At 34.9% G+C, this 6,817-nt stretch overlaps 1 long non-coding RNA gene across 1 annotated transcript; it reads right to left on the reverse strand.

The window, feature by feature from the left end:
- Positions 1 to 322: 322 nt before the first annotated feature.
- LOC118578400 lies at positions 323 to 6,535 on the reverse strand. The gene is made up of 3 exons (XR_004944256.1): positions 6,488 to 6,535; positions 3,077 to 3,186; positions 323 to 396 (listed from the first exon to the last, which is right to left on the reverse strand). It is a non-coding gene; the product is annotated as an uncharacterized LOC118578400 (long non-coding RNA).
- Between the last annotated feature and the right edge of the window lie 282 nt (positions 6,536 to 6,817).

Consider the following 6,817-nt stretch of genomic DNA (forward strand, 5'->3'; position numbering starts at 1 on the left):
GTGTGTGTTTCTGTGGCATATGTAGGGGAGAGGTATGAAGAACCCAAGTCAGAAATAGTTGGAGAAACAGAAACCTAAAAGGAATGTGAAAGAGAACAAGAAATCATTTGAGAATGTATATATGTTCCTTATTACTCCTAGTAACCAGAACAGAGTTTTCTCTTTTTTTACTTTGTCTCAGATATCTGTGTAGTTTATTTTAGTTATATTCATGATAAAAGTCAGAATTGTCAACACGTCGCCAAACACAGGCCAAAGGAAATCTTTGCCATGTCTCTAGTGTCAAACATTTTACAGGTGTCTTCTTTTACCTTGAGTCCTGGAGGTTTCAGGTAGCTACATGAATCCCTGCGGCAGTAGAATATGAAGTCATTGTGAATCCAAACAGAAATGAGCCTGCAAAGGAGGGCAAAGATGTCAAATGTACAGCTTGCCACTGTTGTTGGGCCAACTTTTCTTCTGCTGGGACAGTGACCTCAGTGCCCAGGACTGTCAAGTAAGATGGGCTGAACGACAACTGTTTTCCCAGAACCCTTGACCCTGACTCAGACCGTAGACCTGATGTGCCCTCATGAAGTGCATAGCAATGAAGTCAAGAAAATGGGCAGTTGCCAGGGGATTTTGATGAACATTTTGACTAGCCCTTTCATATTATCTTTCATCTAATTGGTGATAAACATAAATCTGTCTATTGAATTGAAAGCTGTATTGATTAGCCTTCAAAATCCTAACTTGGTCTCAACTTATTACAGCTTTATCTAATATCCTCTTTCAGCAATATGATCTTATAACATATCTGAACATTATTATGTAAGCAGAAAGGAAATTTTAACTACAGTTTTAGTAAATAACCTATGAAGAAACTAGCTTTGCTTTTACCTCTCATAGATTTTAAAAATCTGTATAAAAATCTAAAATTCAATAAAATAGTTATTGAACTTTATTCACAGAGACTAAAGTAATAAATGTTCCTTCCCAAGATTTCATATAGATGAAATATGAGACACTGTTTTTTACTTATTTGAATCTGTATCGTAGTTTTATTTATGTATTTTAAAACCCAGCCTACTGTGTATATGGCACATGGATTTGATGCAGAGGATGTCTAAACCATAGGACTACATACTAGTTCATTTACTTGGTTATACAGATATGAACTTAAGACTTGCATATGAGTTAAACAAAGAGAACTACATAAGTAAATCTGCAGTCCCCAGAAAGTGACAGTTTAAAATAAATCCTAAACTGGTAATGGTACCAGATGCCTATAATCTCAGGAATTTCGAACTTGTGGCAGAAGGATTGCAAAAATTCAAAGTCAGCATTGATGACAGAAAAAGATAATATCTCAGTCAGTGTATAAATAAAATAAAATGAAACACAAATAAATATTAGGATGTATTTATTGTCAAGCAACTTCTTTAAGACTCTAAATAAAAATAAGAGTTGAAGATAATTTTTTCATATAGAGTGAAGTCCCAGATCTGTGACATCACAGGCTGAGACCCTTCCTCTTCACATAGTATAGTACCAGATCTGTGTCATCACAGGCTGAGACCCTTACTCCTCACATAGTGCAGTTTCAAATCTGTGTTAGGACAGGCCCATACAAAAGCCAATGTTATGAAGTTCTCGAGCCTGGACCCAGATTGGCTCCATAGTCACCTGACTCAGGTTCTGCCCCTTAGGCAACCAGAAAATTTGACTTAGAGAAACACATGTACAAATGAAGAAATGCAAGAAAAGATGATTGCAGGTTCCTGTCAACTACAGCACCAAGAAAAGAAAGCAGAGCATTCACACAGGGAGGAAGACCAAGCAAAATCTGTGAGATTTGTGTAATTGCTACCCATTAAGGGTCAGAGTAGCAGTGACTTCCTAAAAAAGATATAACTAGGGGAGATATTACAAAATGACAGAACACACTTCCAGAAGCTGTAATCAAGATAAGGACTGTCCTAGTTAGATTACTGTGGCTGTGATAAAGCACTAGAGCACAGGATAAAGCCCCTTGGAAAGGAAAGAGTTATCTGGCTTCCACATCATACTTTATTATCAAAGGAAGTTAGGACAGGAACTCAAGCAGGCAAGGAACCAGGAGAGAAGAGCTGATGCAGAGGCCAGGGATGGGTGCTGCTTACTGGCTTGCTCTCATGGCTTACTCGGCCTGCTTCCTTATAGAAGCTAGGACCACCTGCCCAGGGATGGCACCACCCACAGTGGGCCTCTCCCCCTTTCCATCAATGATTAATTAAGGAGATGTCCTACAGGTTGCCTACAATCTGATCTTATGAGGGTTTTTCTCAATTGTTGCTCCTTCCTCTCTGATGACTCTATCTTGTATCAAGTTGAAATAAAACCAGCCAGTACGACAGACCCCTGGTCAACTTGACACACAAACATTTCATTTCACTTTTCAATTAAAAACTTCCTATCTCATTTGTCCCAACAAGGCACACAAATATATATAAGATATAAAGATTATTAATTATAAAATAATTTCTATTATATGTAAAATAAATATATAGTATTTTCAATACATATTTATATAAATAATATATAATTATATATGATACTATATAATTATATATAGCTAATTATTCATGTACATTTTAAGAGAAACAATTAAACATGTGTAATCCTCAGAACCATGTTAAATTATTTGAAATGCCTATTTGTAAACATTGGGAAACCATTTTTCTTTTCTTTTCTTCCAGCATGAAAACATGACAAGTCTCTTGTGTCTTCAGCATTTTTCATGCACATAGCACAAAAAGTTGGGTTCTGTGATTTTTCTTTAAGTTTCTCACAAAATGTAAAGGTTGGGAGACAAGGTTATTCTTCATAACATTGTTTACCACACATTTGTTCACTAGAAAACTTCCAGTGTGCCAGGCAATGTGTCTGCTATTTAAAAGAATAATTAAACACCATTAAAAGAGTGTTAGTTAATTATGGTACAGGCATATGATGAGCTATTATCTAGTTATTAATGTGATGTTTATGGAAAGTTTAATGACAGGAAAATGCTAATGATTTAGTATTGAGTAAAATGTACTTATAAAATAGCACTTACCATATTATCTGAGATATGTAAAAATGCATTAAAAATTGAGGAATATGCCAAAATATAAACAATTTGCCTTTAGGTGGCAGAAGGACGAATGTTCTTTCCTCTTGCAGTACCTTTCATCAAAAACAAAAACAAAAAAGTATTAATTTAATTATCATTAACATATATTTAAACCTTTGGCAATATTAGAACCTGAGCCAGCTGACCCGGAAGAACTTGTTTGAAGTCTGACAGGTCATCAGACAATTTCTCTAGACACAATTCTTTGGAATGAAAGCAGCTGGACTTTGTGAATTGCTTGTATTGTTCTAGGTCCTTAAAATGTTTGAATTCTCCAGAAAAACAGGCAGACATATTTAAGATTTTTTTTTTTGCTAATAATGAAAAGCTGGTCTTATATGATGCCTGTTATATGCTTTTTATTGTATATAATTTGCACACACCCATTTTAAGTTTAATTTTTAGCACTTTTGACACATACACAAATCCAATGACTATTCTAATAAAGTACAGGATATTTTTTTACTTTCAAAATTCCCCTTGCATTTTTCTTCCTTGCAGACAGTCCTAGTGCCAAACAGCAACTGGCCTGCCTTTTGCTGCTGTCAATTGTCTCCCTTGCAGAACTTCACACAAATGGAACAGAACAGCACATGCTCATCTTGCCTGACTTAGGTCACCTGGAGTTTTGAGGTCTGTCCTTCCTGCACGGTTCTGTGTGAGATGCCATTACAGATACTTTTTAACTGTTTATTCTTTGGCTGTTTTAGAGCCCTAGTCTCCTGCATTGAGCTTTTCCCACTGAGGCTATTGTAAACACTCTCTCTCTGGGCTTTTTGTTTGTTGTTTATTTTCCCACTGTGGCTGTCCTAAATGCTGGTTTGCTGGGACAATGCATGTGACTGTGATCCTGATTCGAAAGATGCCTTGGATTTGAAATCTCTGCCTCCCAAGTGCTTGAACTATGGGCATGGAACAGGATCAGCAGAACAGAACATTTATAATAACCATAATTGGAACAGATAAAATTATAAGTTATTACATGTGGGCTTAATGGAACGCTACTCAGCATTTAAAAGCACTGAGACGTTGAGGGGGGAAATGGACACACTCCCATCCCTAACCAAGAAGGTATCTGCAACTGTATCATTTACAAACGAAACATTAGTTGTTCCGAATGGAGACTCATTAGGTATACAAACCATACTTGAGGAAGGCCTGATCCCCAGCATAAAAGAAACTCAGCAGTATTTTTGTAGACTTTTTGTCTCATATTGCTTTGGTTTTGTCTTAATATCTTTTGCCTGTATATTATGTTTTTAGGTTTTGTGTTTCTATGGGCTTTGGTTTTGTGCTTGTTTGTGTATTTCTGTGTTTTTTTTTTTTTTTTTTTTTTTTTTTTTTTTTTTACTTATTTATTTATTATCCTAGTTTTTTGGTGGGTTGTTTGTTTGCTCACTTATTTTCTAAAGAAAGGATGTGGAATTGGGTTGGAGAGGTTGAACAGAACCTCAGAGAAGTTGGCAGAGGAGAAACTATGTATCAGAATATATTGTATGAAAAGAAGTGTTTCAATAAAATATATATGCATAAAGTATTTTAATAATAATTTAAAAGCAAAGTTACTTACTTTGTAATTTGAATAAAAAATATTTATCAAAGGTAAATTCTATATGTTTGTTGAAATTATACATACCTATTATTCAGTACAAATATTTTCAAAATGCATTCAGTTTTAAATAAGCTTCACCAGTGTTTAATTGACATGCAGAGTTATCAATTCAAAAGCACATTTGCCTGTTTCATTTCAAGATGAATAAATTCTTATAATACTTGTTATATATGTCAAAGGAAGTATTACATTGTTTAGAGCAATCAGGAAACTGAAATGAATATTTATTACACAAAAAGCTCACATATTTTAAATTAAGTACCAAATTCCTACTGTGTACCCTCCCACTAGCCACTGGTGGAAACCTTTTTTGAAACTGGAATAGTTCAAAATAAAAATTGTTTCAGTTTTTCCTTTCATTTGAAACTCAAGTCCTGAACACAGAATAAGATACAATCCCTGCTCCATGGGTTTCACAATGCCAGACTAATGTTCATTCTATTCAACTCTATACTATACCATACACTTGGTAAAGCTTGTTCATTATTGTTGAGATAGAATCCTATGCCCTGATGGACTGCTGAAAGAAAGTTCACAGTCCTTTGAAAAAACCAAGGCCTTGAGCATGCTGGTAGGCCAAGAAAATAGCCCACACATGTCATAAAGCAAGAGTTCTGTGTGCAGTGGAATTCTAATCATGGACTGTTTTTTTCTAGTTACTACTTAGTAAAGCTTGCCAAAAATAGTTAGCAGTCCAATGCTATGTATAACCCTGTGCAATTCTGTAACACTAGCACAATATTTGAAATGCTCTACACATTTGTTGAATGGCACAGCAAATTATGGCACAGCAAATTAAAGTATGTATGTGAGACAAAACATTTTAGGATATCAATAACTGTCTGTGATTTATAAATATCTATGGCCTTCACTTTCACAAGGAAATGTTCTTAGAAATCTGGCCACTATAACTGTTTTCCATGATTTTTCTGAATTTTTCCCTGGGGTCAAAATTTTGGCTTGTGCGTAAGAAGGAAGAAAATGTAAGAATTCAATTATTTAGATAAAAGGGAATATTATATTAGAAATACAGTATATCTCAAATATTGAACTAACAACTGAATTATTCCATCCAATAGATGTTTAAATACCTACTATGCGTCATTCTGTGAAGATGTTTGAATTATTCATAGATGTCTTCAGAATACATAGATCTTACATTCTAGTAGAGGATTCACTGTGTTTGAGATGGTTGAAGATGAAATTAGAAAATATACAAAGGAGTTAATATTTAATATTTCTGGTTATATTATCCTGTATTCACTTTTAGCCTAGATATTTTTAGCTGATGATATTGCAACTCAAAACTTTTCAAAAAATTCATCCTAGCGGGGTAATAGTTTAACTCAGATTATTCTACTTGTTTTTATTAGAAAAGAAAGGATGAGAAAACAGCATGTACTCTCAAAAATGGAAAGACGGTGAATAGAAAAATCTTTCAGAAGGAAGTACTTACCTATATGTAAGGCTTTGGGATTGTTTGCCTTGTATCTCTCTCTATGGAGAATGTAGCTGACAAAAACCCACAACTATTACACTGTAAAATCTTCTGCGATTATTGACATGGTCCCAGCCACTACTCTCCACCAGTGATGGAGCAAGGCAGGGGAATTAAATGATGATCTTTTTCAGAAAGACGAGATATTCTGACGCCCATCTTTATCTTGCAGAAGTACTGGCACCCTGGCTGAAACCTTCTCATCACCTTTGTCAAAGGCACATTCTCTCTGATGATCACTTACCTTGTGGTCTGAAGGTGCTCCCAATCTTTTAAGCTCACTCATACTACTTTTTTTCCTAGAAAAAAAAAAATGACCTTCCATGTTCAAGGTTTAATTTCATTTTGGGGTCTAGTTTTTGTACACTTGGTACAAAGATAGATTTGTATAAATGAGAAATAGTGTAGGATTAAACTGGCTCTCCCACTATGCACCATGTAAGGTTATTTGTATAAGTTACCGTTCTCTACAATAACAGAACTTAAAGAATGAATATGTATGAATATGTATATATAGCTGGAGGGTTATTAGATATGCAGCTTTACCTGGCTACCTTACTGTTTTCTTTCACAC

This window comes from Onychomys torridus, chromosome 2 (assembly GCF_903995425.1).
Source record: "Onychomys torridus chromosome 2, mOncTor1.1, whole genome shotgun sequence".
Lineage (NCBI taxonomy): Eukaryota > Metazoa > Chordata > Mammalia > Rodentia > Cricetidae > Onychomys > Onychomys torridus.